The 15,929-nt window shown below is 41.6% G+C and overlaps 1 protein-coding gene and 1 long non-coding RNA gene across 2 annotated transcripts in view; both read left to right on the forward strand.

The window, feature by feature from the left end:
* The window catches only part of LOC133867928 (cysteine-rich receptor-like protein kinase 44), a 58,451-nt gene that overhangs the window by 33,626 nt on the left and 8,896 nt on the right, over positions 1 to 15,929 (forward strand). The gene's annotated exons all lie outside the window — the stretch shown is intronic.
* Positions 8,012 to 13,058, forward strand: LOC133867934 (uncharacterized). Its single transcript, XR_009900235.1, has 2 exons — positions 8,012 to 8,291; positions 12,766 to 13,058. It is a non-coding gene; the product is annotated as an uncharacterized LOC133867934 (long non-coding RNA).

The raw sequence follows: 15,929 nt of genomic DNA on the forward strand, positions 1-15,929 counted from the left end.
GCTTGATCGATTTGTGATCATTGGCAACTTATGTATTATGTTTTGGAATTACTTATGGTGATATGTCGTTTATGATTGTAGGTAACTTGATCGGTTTGGGATTGAGTGAAATTATATATGGTGATATGTTGTTGTATTTGTTATTGTTTTAATGTTTTAGTGTGTACATTAAGACATTGTTTTTGTTTAAATGTTTTGATATAAAGTTTAGGTTATATGTGAATTTATGGGAAAGGAACTATCGTGAAAAAGAAATCTTGAGTTGTGAATGTAGTATTGAATTTTGTAAATGATGTAGGTAACTTTTATGTCATCGGTTGGACTTGATCGATTTGTGATCATAAGTAACTTATATATTATGTTTTGAAAAATTACTTTATGGTGATATGTTGTTTATGAGATTGTAAGTAACTTGATTGGTTTGGGATGAGTGAAATTATTTATGGTGATATGTTGTATTTGTTATTGTTTTAATGTTTTGGTGTGTACATTAAGGCATTATTTTTGTTTTAATGCCTTGATATAAAGTTTGGGTTATATATGAGTTTGTATAAATGTTTATTAGTTTATATATATGAACAATATTTTTGCTATTAGGTATTTTTAAAAAAAAAAAATTAAAATGTTTTATTTTATTTTATTTTTAATTTTAGAGCCGTTTTAAGTTTTAAAATGACTTAAAATTAAATTTTAATTTTTTTATTTAGAGCCGTTTTAATATTTAGAGTCGCTTTACAAAAGGGCTCGAAATGTTTTGAGCCGCTTTTGAAAAGCGGCTGATGGTGGACCATGGGACCACCGAGAATAATGTTTAGGATGCTGCTGTTTTCCTGTTTTCTTGGTTTACAAGTTGTGTTTTCTTATTTTGGTAAGTTACGTATTTAAGGTTTAGTGTTTTATTTTCCAATAATGGGCTTGGACCCAAGAAGGTAAGTAGGGTTAGGGGTTGTTAGTCTTTTGTTAGATCCTATTTAAGTGTGATTTTTGTAAGGAGACGGGGAATAATTTTTTGAGAATAAAGTTACAGCAGCCAATTTTCTTGAGATGAGACTTCTCAAGCGAAGGTGAGACGCCATCGTTGATACTTTTTTGTATTGTTCCTGATTGCTTGTGAATTAAGTTTCTGAACTTTTGTTAGGCAGTGAATATAGTTATATAGCTGCTGCATCAATTGGTATCAAAGCAACTCGATCCCAACCCGCCATGAGTACACGCAGTGGTAGACAAACTGACGTCGCCCCTACACCCCAACAACAACATGAAGTACTCAACGAAGTTCTGGAACAATTGCGTTCTTTGAATCAGAAGACGGATGTGACAAATCAAAGGGTGGATAGGATCTGGACTCACGTGTTTGACAAACCTGAATGTTCGGGAGAGAAACGCAAGGAGGAGCGTGATCATGATGTATTGTTACTGCACCAATCTTCTTTCCATGGTCCGAGGTTTACACAACATACCCCAACCTGGGACAATGGGTATCCTTACCGACATGATATGTCTCCCTTTACGGATCGGACAGAACGTGTAGAATCCCGGATGGACGATGCTGCTAGAAGAGTTCGTGTAGATGTTGCTGGGAAAGTTCGAACCACATACTTTTCAGGATTGGCTCACTTCTCTTGAGGACTATTTTGATTGGTCGGGTTTATCGTTGGACCGACAGGTTTGGTTTGCTAAGATGAAGTTAAAGGGGCAAGCTCGTGTTTGGTGGCACAGTGTGGAAGAACAGTTGCATAGGCTCAAACAACCGCCTATCACCGATTAGGAAGAGATGAAGATGAAGTTACAAGAAAAATACATTCCGTTGGACTACGAAGATTCCTTGTTTGAGGAATTAATTCTACTGCGGCAGGGAACCATGACCGTGGATAAGTACACCAACAAGTTTCACGAATTGAGCATACGGAGCCAAGTTGCAGAAACTGGACGGCAAACACTAGCCCGGTTCAAGGCGGGATTGTAGGAAGATATTCGTAAAGAACTTCTTACCGTGCGTCTCATGAGCGTGGAGGAAGCTTACCAGTTTGCTGTCCGACTGGAACAGCAACGACAGCCAGCAATGTTGAGGCGTTTTAAACCTAAGTGGAGTGGCTCAACACCAATGAATTCTGATAAACCCCCTACCCGACCGGCCATGGGTAACTAGTATGAGAAACCCCGTTCATCGGGCTGGAATTCGTTTGAAGAACGGAAGCCCAAAGACTCCATGGGTGCACGAGGTGATAAGGCCTAGGACGAATGTTTCAAATGCGGAGGCAAAGGCTATTTTGCCGTGGTATGTCCCACCAGAGATCAAAAGTTCACACTGATTTGTGGAGAAGAGTTTCCACCCCAAGAGCTACAACGTGTGCCCAATCTCCCACCTTTAGAGGAAGATAAGGCCCATTCAGAGGATGAGATTGAAGAAGAGGTCCTGGAAAGTTCCCCGCTACCCATGTGTGTGAATCGCCGTATTTTAACAGGGCAACGAAAAGAAGACAAGGATGAAGAAAGCTGGCATCGCACCAATATTTTTCATACTCGGGTTGAACACCACGGAAAGGCATTGAATGTCATCATTGACAGTCATCATTGACAATGGTAGTGGCATGAATGTGGCCTCCCAAGAGGCTGTCCAGAAGTTGCGCCTCCCCTTAGAAAAGCACCCACAACCTTACAAACTCAGTTGGGTGGATGACACATCAATTCCTGTGCAGAATAGATGTCTAGTTTCCTTCTCATTGGGTAAGAACTATAAAGACTCTGTGTGGTGTGATGTAGTCCCCATGAAACCATGCCACCTACTACTCGGACGACCGTGGCTCTTTGACAGGAAAGTCTATTACGATGGGCATCGTAATACTTATTCATTTAACTTTGAGGGGCGTCGATTGATACTTCAACCCATGAAGTTACAAGACTTTGCTGTTAATCCATGTGATGATAGCAGGATTCTCATGTTGAGGCAATTTGTGGAGGCTTGCCAGGATCGAGAAGTGGTGTTGGCTCTCGTTGCCCGCCCAGCCACTACAGAAGCTGCAATCCCACACCCTGCTGAGATACAAGCTGTGCTAGAAGAATTCTGTGATCTAACCCCAGAGGAGTTGCCCCACACATTGCCACCTATGCGATCTATACAGCATGTCATCGATTTTGTTCCCGGATCCTCACTTCCAAATCTTCCAGCATATCGCATGAGTCCCACCGAGCACCAAGAATTACACCGCCAAGTTACTGAACTCCTAGAACGCGGGTTCATCAGGGAGAGTCTTAGCCCTTGCGCTGTGCCAGCATTATTGACTCCCAAGAAGGATGGTAGTTGGCGCATGTACGTGGACAGCCGGGCCATTAACAAGATTACCATCAAGTATCGGTTTCCCATCCCTCGCCTGGACGACATGTTGGATGTGTTACATGGTGCGACCATCTTCTCCAAGGTCGATTTGAGGAGTGGCTATCATCAAATTCGCATTCGCCCTGGTGATGAATGGAAGACCGCTTTCAAGACTAGAGATGGGCTTTTCGAGTGGCTTGTCATGCCGTTCGGGCTCACTAATGCCCCAAGCACTTTCATGCGAGTGATGACTCAGATTTTGCGGCCTTTCCTAGACAAGTTTGTAGTGGTCTATTTTGATGATATCTTAATTTTTAGTCAAAATCTGGAAGAACAAGTGGACCACTTATCCCAGGTATTGCGTACCTTACGCTTTGAAAGTTTTTTTATTAACCTCAAGAAGTGCGCTTTTGCCCAATCTAGTGTGCAGTTTTTGGGGTTCATTGTGTCCTCTAAGGGTGTTTTTGCCGACCCAGAGAAGGTACGAGCAATTTTGAAGTGGCCCACTCCCACCAACATTCATGAGGTTCGGAGCTTCCATGGCCTTGCTTCGTTTTACAGGCGTTTCATCAGGAGTTTCAGTTCCATTATGGCTCCTATTACAGAATGTACGAAGAAAGGGGCATTTTTATGGACACCTGCTGCTGCCAAAGACTTTCACAACATTAAACAACTCCTCACCGAGGCCCCTGTCCTTCGTGTTCCCAATTTTGACCTTCCTTTTGAGGTGGCGTGTGATGCATCCCATGCCGTCATTGGGGGTGTTCTCAGTCAGCAAGGCCACCCCATCGCCTTCTTCAGTGAGAAACTCAACGAGGCAAAGTGCAGGTACTCCACTTATGCACTCGAGTTGTATGCAATGGTGCAATCTGTGAAGCACTGGCGCCATTATTTAATCCACACTGAGTTCTCTTTACGGATCATGATTCCTTGAGGCACATCAACTCCCAAAAGAAACTCAACTCCATGCACGCCCGTTGGTTTGATTACCTCCAGCAATTCACTTTTGTGCTCAAACACAAGGCGGGAGTGGAAAATCGTGTTGCTGATGCTCTCAGCCGCAAGTCTCTCCTGCTTCAGACATTATCCGTGGAGGTTACTTGTTTTGCTGACCTCCCTTCCACATACAAAGATGATCCAGATTTTGGTCCGTTGTACACCCGGCTAAGCACTTTACCCAGGGCCACTGAAGCTGAATTCAGCCTGCATGGGGGGTACCTCTTCAAAGGCACTAGGCTGTGTCTTCCCCAATCCTCTCTACGGCAACTCGTGGCTCAAGAGCTCCATTCTGGTGGCCTAGCAGGTCACTTTGGGCGTGACAAAACGATTAGTTTGTTGGAAGATTGTTTTTTTTTTGCCACAGCTTCGGAAGGACATTTTGACCATTATCAAGCATTGTCGAACATGCCAACTTGCTAAGGGCAGCAAGACAAACGTCGGACTGTACACGCCCTTGCCCATTCCCGAGCAACCATGGCTTGACCTTAGCATGGATTTTGTGCTCGGATTACCCAAGACCGTACGAGGGCATGACTCTATTTGTGTGGTTGTTGACCGATTCTCCAAAATGGCTCACTTTCTCCCGTGTGCCAAGACTTTTGATGCCTCCCGGGTAGCTTCCTTGTTCTTTACGGAAGTTGTACGTTTGCACGGTGTTCCTACCTCTATTGTGTCTGATCGTGATGTTCGGTTCGTCAGCTACTTTTGGAAAACCCTTTGGGCTAAAATAGGCACCAAACTCAAGTTTTCGAGTGCTTTTCACCCTCAAACTGATGGCCAAACTGAGGTCGTAAATCGGAGTCTCGGCAATTTACTACGTTGCTTGGTGACTGACCATCACACTACTTGGGACCTGCTTCTCCCACAGGCGGAATTTGCCTACAATAGCTCTGTTAACTGGAGCACTGGGCTCTCTCCTTTTGAGATTGTTACGGGTTGTCGTCCACAGGTTCCCTTGGACCTCACTCCCCTGCCCCTACATTCCCCTGCTAGTCAAGGTGCTGAGGACTTTTCGCAGCACATTCACAATATTCATGCTGAGGTACGTCGCCGGTTGGTGGTAAGTGCAGAGAATTATAAACAGCATGCTGATCTCCATCGTCGTCTTGTCACCTTTAATGTTGGTGATTTTTTGTTGGTTCGCTTGCGTCCTTAGCGATTCCCCAGAGGTGCATTCCACAAGTTACACCATCGTCGGGCTGGTCCTTTCAAGATTCTCAACTGGTTGGGCACCAATGCTTATCACTTGGAACTCCCTCCCACTCTGTCCATCAGTCCCATTTTTAATGTCAAGGATTTGACTGCGTATCCAGGCAGTCCTGTGAAGGTTTCTCAAGCTGCCGCTACTACAGCTCCCCCTGCCAACCTTCCTACCCATGCCCCATCCCGTGACCAAATTGATGCTATCCTTGATGATCAGTTGGTTTCTACACGAAGGGGAGGGTATCAGAAATTCCTGGTTCATTGGAAGAATCGCCCTGCGTCCGACGATAGCTGGCTTAAAACTGAAGAAGTTCAACGTCTTAATCCCGATCTCTATGAGGAGTACTTAGCTCTTCACTCGACGGAGTCGAGTTCTTTTCCGGGAGGGGGGGATTGATGGTGGACCATGGGACCACCGAGAATAATGTTTAGGATGCTGCTGTTTTCCTGTTTTCTTGGTTTACAAGTTGTGTTTTCTTATTTTGGTAAGTTACGTATTTAAGGTTTAGTGTTTTATTTTCCAATAATGGGCTTGGACCCAAGAAGGTAAGTAGGGTTAGGGGTTGTTAGTCTTTTGTTAGATCCTATTTAAGTGTGATTTTTGTAAGGAGACGGGGAATAATTTTTTGAGAATAAAGTTACAGCAGCCAATTTTCTTGAGATGAGACTTCTCAAGCGATGGTGAGACGCCATCGTTGATACTTTTTTGTATTGTTCCTGATTGCTTGTGAATTAAGTTTCTAAACTTTTGTTAGGCAGTGAATATAGTTATATAGCTGCTGCATCAAGGGCTCAAACATGTTTGAAAAGCGGCTCAAAACGTTTTGAGACGCTTTTATAAAAGCGGCTCAAACATATTTGAACCCCTTTTCAAAAGCGTCTCAAAATGTTTTGAGCCCCTTTTCAAAAGCGTCTCAAAATGTTTTGAGCCCCTTTTCAAAAGCGGCTCTAACATGTTTGAGCCGCTTTTATAAAAGCGTCTCAAATTTGAATCGTTTTATGTAAAAACAGATTAATCTGGGTTTTTAATACTTTAGGTGTGTCTCCGTTTCAAAAACGGCTCAAACTATTTAGAGCCGTTTTTAAGGCTCTAAAAGGTCTCGAAAAAAAATGGTTCAAAACAACGTTTTTTTTTTGTAGTGTGATGATGTAAGTTGCATTCGACTTGTTTTTAACCATATTTATGAATTTCCAAATAGGAAACCCGTATATGAAGAGAATGTTAGTTACAGTGAAAAAAAATGGAGTTACCGTCAGAGAAACAACATGTGCAACCACAATCATTGGTTCCGGCTACTGTACCAGTGGAAGAATATATAACAATGGTGATTCCTTTGAAGAAGCCAATAAATTTGAAGATGACATCGAGAAAAAAATATTTAGAGAAATTTTTATGGAATGAGACGAAAAGGAAAAGTCGTGTCTTAGTGCTATCTACGTAGATTTCTCCAAGTACCTTTCTCCAAAAGAGCAGCGTGTGACGTATCGCAAAGAAAATTCGAGGACGACTTTTTTTCAAGTGGGAGTGTCTGATGTAGGACGTAATTTACTAATATTTTCGGTGAAAACGATAATAGAAAAGATGTCAAAAATAATATTGAAGTAGCACCGTTTGATTAGAAGTTTACCTGTTCGCAAACAATGGAAGTACAAAAGGAAAGACTTGATCATCAAGCCAGGATTTTATTTTATTTTATTTGATTTCCTTATTTAGAATTAAGACTTTATTTCCTTTACTTACTAGGACTAGATTTACTTTATTTATTTCTTTTCCTTACTAGGATTGGATTTACTATTGTTACTAGGAATAGGTTTACTTTTATTTATTTTGTAATATTTTCCTTTTTAGGAAAATGTTTACTATTACTATTAGGATTATGATTACTTTCTCTATAAGTATTTCTCTTCTATAAATAGGCTTGCTTGCTATGTAAAAGAGACTCAATTAAATTATTATCAAATTAGAGAATTCTCTGTCAAATATTCTGCGGAGTTTTATCTTTCTTTTATCCTGCGGGCTTGTTTTATCTTTTGGGGTGGAAGACGAAGACGCTTCTCTTTACAAAATCGAAAACGCTTGTAATGTCCGAGACATTATTTAATAATTAGACTATCAAATTTAAGTAAATAATATATTAAAATTATTTTAGTGTCATTGAAAATGGAAAGGAATAGTTTTAAAGTCCAAAGAAAATAGAAAATTGAAAAAAAAAAAAAGACAATAAGAATAAAATAAGAAAAGAAAATGAAATAAGAAAAAGAAATAAAAAAAGAAAAAGAAAAAAAAAATGAATCGGTTGAACAAAAAAAAAAAAGAAGAAAAGTAAAATAATTAAAAAGAAAAGAAAAGAAAAGTCAAAGGAAGAAAGAAGTAAATATATATATATATATATATATATGCAACATGTGGGGCGACCTGCGCCCCACATGCTGAAAAGAAAAGGTGAATTCACACAAAAATAAAAGCAATAAAAAAGCAAGAAAAAGGGGAGGAAAGGCCATCAGATCCGAGAGTGAGAAAGGAAAAAGGGTGGGGGTGGATTTTTTGTAGAAAACCTTTGATCTACGAAGATCTAACCGTCCAAACTCAAATCCGACTTCGGTAACGTGATTTACGAAGTCCGATCTACGTTTCTACCGATCGTTTTGAGGCTTTGTGTTATTTGGAGCTTGCAAAGATTCTCCAAACACCGGGTATTATTTGGGTAAATTTTTGGTGATACATTGCAAGGTAGTGTCTAGGAGACCTAGTGATTAAATCCGCGCAGCCAATGTGAGTATTCTACTCACTGAGAAAAGTTACTTTTTATGTATTTTATAGAAATGCAAATAATTGTTTTTCATATCGAACCGACAATATGTTAATTATATGTTTTGGATGTTTTGAATAGTTTTAATTATGTTGAAATATGACAATAATGTTTATGTGATTTAAGATGATTTAAGATATGAGTATTGTTGGGGATAAATCCCACTCAACCCGATCCAAAGAGGAGATTCAAAAGTCAAATAAGGTCCAAACATATAAGAATAATGATCAGATAAGAATAATGATCATATCAGAAGTCTAAGAAGATATCAAATTAGAAGTCTAAGAAGGATTAAAGTCCAATTAGAATTCTGACAGCAGTTCTAGATCAACAAGGAGCAGGAGTCGCAGGAGTCCTAATCCAGGTTTGACTCCACCTCTTTGCCTATAAATAGGCCCATACCCCAGGTATAAACTAAGACTCAATTTTATGCATAGAGTATTATTTTCTCACAGAAGCTAACTTAGGCATCGGAGCGGGACCCCCGGAAGGGTCCCTAGGTTTTGTTGTTTTGCAGAGTTATTGAGAAGCGTGAAAAACATCAAAGGAACGTGCAGATTCACACCATACCGGAAACTGTACCAACAGTTTGGCGCCGTCTGTGGGAAACGATTATTCGTTCCTCATAAAAGAAAAATAAGATCCAGCATGGTGATGAACACACGTTCTGGAAGCCAGACCAACCGAGAGCCCATAGTCCGAAGGGAGCCAGTTATTCAGAATAATCAACATCCTCCACCGAACCCTCCCCCGGGGGGTAGAGATCAAGATCGCATAGCAGCGTTGGAAGCCCAGATTGAATCCTTAACACAGCGGAATGCCGAGTTGCTACGCAGGAGGCCGGAACAGCCCAATCCCGAGATGAATAGGGATGAGCGTGAGGAAGAAGATCACAACAGCAACATTAATCCTCGGAGAGAGGATTACCGCCAAGGAGATCTGAGCAGAGTTATTGCCGAGCTAGAGATAAGGTGCACGTACATGGAGATGGAAAGAAAGGACAAAAGCAGATCCGTAATGGTGGACAAGCTTCTAATGGGTACAGACTCACCTTTCACCAGACGGGTGGCAGACTATCAGCTTCCCGATAAGTTTAAGGTACCCCAAATTCTAAGTTATGCAGGAGACAGAGATCCCTTGGATCACCTAGAGAATTTCAAAGCTCATCTAGACCTTCACGGGACACCCCATGAAGTAGCATGTCGAGCCTTCCCTCTTACTCTTTCGGGGAATTCCCGAGACTGGTTCAGGAAGTTGCCCCCGAATTCTATTGATCAATTCAAGGAATTGTCCAAGATATTTCTAACAGAGTTCTTGGCTTTCCGGACAAGGAAGAAGCCTTCGGGATATTTGCTATCATTGCACCAGCAAGGCAATGAGAGTCTTAAGGAGTTTATGGCTCGGTTCAACCGAGAGAAGGCTACGGTCGAAGATCCGACCGAGGATATGATCTTTGCTGCCATTTATCAGGGAATTTCACCCGAGGAGCCTTTGATGAAGAAGTTGATCCGGAAGCAACCGAGTACCTTGCAGGGCCTCATGGATAAGGTAGAAGAATTCATTAATCAGGAAGAGACGCTGAAGTCTATGGCCAGTTCTAGACTACCCTAAGAGACAGCCCCAGAAAAGAAAAGGAAAGAATTCAGGAAAGCTGATGGGGAAGAGCAGAGGCAGGTAAAGAAGTTCAAAGATTACAACTTTACACCTCTCAATGCCGAGATATCAGAAGTCCTCATGGAGATCAAGAGAGATCCGGCGTTTTGGGAACCGCAAAAGATACCAGGTAATCCTCCTTATAGGAATGCAGGGAAGTATTGTGATTTCCATAAACAAGCAGGTCATTACACCGAGGGGTGCGTAACCCTAAGGTTGTTAATAGAAGAATTCATAAAGAATGGCAAGCTAGTTCGGTTCTTGGGAGAGCGACGGAACCATCCAGGAAATAACAGGCCTCAGAATCATCAGGACTATCAGCCCCGAGATCAGCAGTCACGGGATTACTATCCCCGAGACCGTCCTCAACTAGGCGAGAGGCATCAAGAGAATGATCCCCGAGATGACATAGAAAGAAGAGAAAACCGAGGAAGCAGAAGCCCTAGGCATAGAGAGCCGAGGCAACATCAGTATCTGCCCGTGATCCCATAAAAAGGACTCTCGGGAATTTCAGGCTTGCTTTTATTTTTTAGCATTTATATTTGCAAAGAACTAGACTTTTATTTTTAATTCAGACTAGACAGAAAATTCCCCAGATTTTGGGAATAAGTATTTTCAAAATAAATGAATAAAGCTGACTTAAGCATCGGAGTGTTCCTGGTCTAGGGACCGAAAACCCGTTGATGTCGCTTCTTTTGCAGGCAAAAACCCTCGGATCAGTCCTAGCCGAGAGCCTCGGATCAGTCCTAGCCGAGAAGGAGCCTCTCGGATCAGTCCTAGCCGAGAGCAAGAAAAAACTTCTCGGATCAGTCCTAGCCGAGAAGGAGCCTCTCGGATCAGTCCTAGCCGAGAGCAAGAAGAAACTTCTCGGACCAGTCCTAGCCGAGAAGGAGCCTCTCGGATCAGTCCTAGCTGAGAGCAAAAAACAACTTCTCGGATCAGTCCTAGCCGAGAGCAAGAAACAACTTCTCGGATCAGTCCTAGCCGAGAAGGAGCCTCTCGGATCAGTCCTAGCCGAGAAGGAGCCTCTCGGATCAGTCCTAGCCGAGAGCAAGAAAAAACTTCTCGGATCAGTCCTAGCCGAGAAGGAGCCTCTCGGATCAGTCCTAGCCGAGAGCAAGAAGAAACTTCTCGGACCAGTCCTAGCCGAGAAGGAGCCTCTCGGATCAGTCCTAGCCGAGAGCAAGAAACAACTTCTCGGATCAGTCCTAGCCGAGATCAAGAAGAAATGGGGGTCGGATTTAACCCTCGATTTTTGCACGTTTTTCAGGAGTTAGCCATTCCAAGAAACAGGGAGAAAACCCTAAGGAAAAACAAGAAAGTAATGGGGGGTAAGATTTAACCCTCAGGTTTTGCAGGTTAGCAGGTTTTCAGAAGGAGACAAAGATCAGGTTTCCTTAGACATGGAATTCCCATTATGCAAGCAAGCTTCGGATAAGGGAATTTGGGGGTAACTGTTGGGGATAAATCCCACTCAACCCGATCCAAAGAGGAGATTCAAAAGTCAAATAAGGTCCAAACAGATAAGAATAATGATCAGATAAGAATAATGATCATATCAGAAGTCTAAGAAGATATCAGATCAGAAGTCTAAGAAGATATCAGATCAGAAGTTTAAGAAGATATCAAATTAGAAGTCTAAGAAGGATTAAAGTCCAATTAGAATTCTGACAGCAGTTCTAGATCAACAAGGAGCAGGAGTCGCAGGAGTCCTAATCCAGGTTTGACTCCACCTCTTTGCCTATAAATAGGCCCATACCCCAGGTATAAACTAAGACTCAATTTTATGCATAGAGTATTATTTTCTCACAGAAGCTAACTTAGGCATCGGAGTGGGACCCCCGGAAGGGTCCCTAGGTTTTGTTGTTTTGCAGAGTTATTGAGAAGCGTGAAAAACATCAAAGGAACGTGCAGATTCACACCATACCGGAAACTGTACCAACAAGTATGAAATATGTTTGACGTATTGAGATTTGATTTGAAGTGTTTTATAGTCTGCTGCAGTTGGAAACTTAAGTTATGCAAATTGTTTGAGAAAATGATATGTTGAACTGTTTATGTCTTACGAATAAAGCATGAGTTAAAGGCATGTCCATGAAATTAAATGTATAGTATTTGAGCATGAGCATTAAGCATGACACGAACAAGACCGGGGTTCAATTCCCTTAGGCATACGAATAAGACCGGGGTTCAATTCCCTTAGGCAAACGAATAAGACCGGGGTTCAATTCCCTTAGGCATCGAGCAAGACCGGGGTTCAATTCCCTTAGGCATCGAGCAAGACCAGGGTTCAATTCCCTTAGGCATACGAACAAGACCGGGGTTCAATTCCCTTAGGCAAACGAACGACAAGCATGCATAGCATTTGTTTCATAATAATTGAATTGTTTTCATGTTATGATATATAGTAGTTTTATGCTAGACGTATTAGTATGCATAAGAGTCTCAATGGAAAAGAACTTATGTATATTTCTATCAGATGGTTGCATGATTTAAATGCCATTGTTTTCTATAACAGAACTTCTACGTATAATCCTAGCTGCCTAGTATGTTTAAATGTTTTCTAGTAGTCGGTGTCTGCTATATCAGCTATAGGGGTTTTCAAACAAAAGCTTATAAAATTGGTGGCTGTTATAGTGTACGCATGACTAGAAATGAAAAGTTGGTTCTTTGCGAAAACTCAGTGAATAGTATACCTCTGAGGTCTTAGTGTATTTATTTATGCTAAGGCGGTGGGCTCATAATTCTACCTGTACGGATGCGGCAACCCCCGCAACCGTGCAGACATTGATGCTTTGGTTGCAGGTTCTGCGGATATAGATAATGACTCGCCCACCTAGCTTATGAGATGCTATGATTGGAGTGCATCGTGACAGTCATAAGTCACAGACTCATGGGTAGTCTGCATTTGGGTATTTTATTTATGGCTCGTGTCATACGTGACATATGTATTTGTTGAGCCTGTATTTTAGTATGTAATTAGTGTAATATGTTTTATAAGCTTTAATCAGTTAGACATGTAAATGGCTCTTGTTGTTGATAACAGTTATATATTAGATGTATTTTCGCTATTGATATGTGTTCCGCTGCACATTGATATTTATATTCCGCTGTGTTAGATGTAACTCTGAATATCAGGTACATGTTATGGAATGTGTACGTATGTTGGCTGAGCGGCAAATAGTCGTGCCACTGTGAAAATCCGTTTGTACGTTTTCAAAAAAAAAAAAAAAAAGGGTCGTCACAGCTAATGGCATCAGAGCAGTTAGCTCCAGGGTTGGTTAGGAAAAGCGGAAAACTAGGGTTGTGTCAGAGTTTATGTGTAACAAAAGAGCCATAGGAAATCTTAAAAGCTTCAACAAAGATATGAAATTAAAATATAATACTTCATATGCATTACATGAATTTTGTGATGCATATTATTTGATTTACGTGTTTAGGTAGTTTTCCTCTCACATTCACGTTGTAGGTTAACTTCAATGTGATTGTGTAGAGTATATCGGTTAGACGGGGAACGGTTTAAAATAAGCTTCTTAGGTGCATTGCATGGGTATTGTGATGCATGTAATCTTGTTTGCGCAGTGTTGTCTATGTGGCATCTCATTGTGCAGACAAAGTCATGCCGCCTAGACAAGCAATGTCGATACGCAATGAGGAAGAGGATTCCTCTGTCGGTGATTGAGCTGGAAGTGATTTTATGTGCCTCTACTCCATCCTCCCCTCTGTCGAGGAAATTGTTCGTTAGTAGTGGTTTTAGGCATCCCTCATTGCTTGACCTTCGACCACGAATCATTTGGGTAGAAAATTGTCAATATCATTGGGAGCTCATGCTTCGTCACTATCGAAGAAGCAACTTACTGGTTGTGGCTCTAAGTTCCTTGGAAAAGAGGTGTCTTTACAAGTTGCTTCGGTATCACGCGGTGCACAAATTATGGGAAGCCACACTTTGGTGTATGTGTTGTGTTGAATCACGAGTATGCTTTCGATGGGGTAGACTTGGCCATTTTATAAAGCTGTCCCTCGTTAGCCGCTTTGACTCAGAGCAATTCTTGCGTTGCCAGTGTAGAGTGTGGGAGCTACACTTGGATGTATGTCGTAGATCTAGGGCACGTTGTAATTATGGTTGAGGAGACCATTCCACAAGTGGTCACCAGCTTGTTGCCGCCAAAGTCAAGTACCTTAGCGGGCAACTACCAGCCATGACAGTTTGCTCAAGTATGGTGTGCCCACTTACACCGAGCAATGCTGAACTCGTCTAACCACTGCAAATGCTGCCGATGCTGCTGATGCTACCATAGGTATTATACCTTTATGTTGTAGCATTGTGTGCATTTGAGTTGTTTGAGTTTTATCCATTCGTATACCTTACTATGCATAGTTATATGCATAATGGGCACCAAACCTTTAAAATCAGTGCGCGTGACAATTTCTATTGGTGACGCATTTGTTGACAATAAATATGGAAGTCATTGCCTTAGCGCTATATCGGTGATGACATTGTTAGCTCTAGTGTTTGACATGATGAGCTACAATGTCTAACTTATTTAGTTTGATATGTTAAGTTGTTCACCCTTGTCTCATTTGCATTTGTAAGCTATGCAAATTGAGCATGGAACCCTTAGATTAGAACTTGTGTGGCTACTCATATTGATGACGCCTTCGCTTATAGGGAGTGTGTGGACAAGTGTGTGGTATTAGAGAAAAGACTCTGCTAGCGAAGCTAGTAGTGTTATACGTGTAGAGTTTCAATGTTGGCATATTTAGCTTTAACATGTAATGTGTTGAGTTTTAATGCCATGCATATAGAATTTTGGTGTTCAACATGCCAAACAGTAAAGCTTATCATGTTAAACTACAATATTAACTTGTTAGAGCTTTGGTGTCGATTTGGAATGGATTGATGATCAAAGAGTAGAAGTGAACGTAGATAATCATGAGTGGGTAGTTGTATTCTTACCCCATAGTATAGAGAGTATGAACTTTGCGGGTCTCGTTTGCGAGTTACTCTGCTATCTCTCTCCAACATCCGACAATGATGAATGTCCGAGAGTATACACTTGTGTGTTTGACTTATGCCTAAGCCAAGCTCATGTCGAGTCTAAGTTGGAAACATTAGGATAGTGCAGATGTTTCCACTCTAGTCGCAAGTCTATGCGAGGATGCATAAATTAACGTGTACTAAACTGAGTGACAGTCAATTGGGAATATTCCTTATTGAGAACTGACAACTTGTTCAGTCAACTCTTGGGAGCTTCAATATTCTTGGAGATTGACTTTCATTCGAGATACCATACACACGGTGCAAAATGGAAATGGGCCAAGTCAGCGATCCATATATGGTAAGACCATTGCGAGTTTTTGGTGACGCCATTTGGATTGACAAATATACCGTTGATATTTATGGACTTAATGAATCAAGCGTTTCTTGGGTACCTAGACATCTGAGTAGCTGAGTGTACCGTTGACATAATAGTTTATTCGACTAGTCGTGTAGAGCATGGAAGACACTTGATATCAGTATTGGAAGTGCTTAGTAAAATGGATTCTTTTCCAAGTTCATGAGAGGTGAGCTTTGGTTGAGGAAGTGTAATTCTTGGTTTATGTAATGAACGAGAATGGACACGTAGTCAACACAATGGATCGTGAACACACAATTGCACCTGCGCTCAAACTACCCAGGAAAATTATTGGGTATGTGGCTAGCACTGATACATCGCGATGGGGCGGGATGCACCCTTGTGTGGCAAGGCAAGGATGTAGTCTATGCTACTTGTCAACTGTGGATCATGAGTAGCGCTATCCCACTCATGATTTGGAGTTGGTAGCAGTTATCTATGCCCTACTATTTGGTAGGCAACGTCTCTATGGTGAAGTGTGTAGAATTCACACTTAACACTCAAGTCTTGATGCACTCCGGTGTTGAGAGACGGAGACATGAGGTAACGTTG

The sequence above is a fragment of the Alnus glutinosa genome, chromosome 5, assembly GCF_958979055.1.
Source record: "Alnus glutinosa chromosome 5, dhAlnGlut1.1, whole genome shotgun sequence".
Classification (NCBI taxonomy): domain Eukaryota; kingdom Viridiplantae; phylum Streptophyta; class Magnoliopsida; order Fagales; family Betulaceae; genus Alnus; species Alnus glutinosa.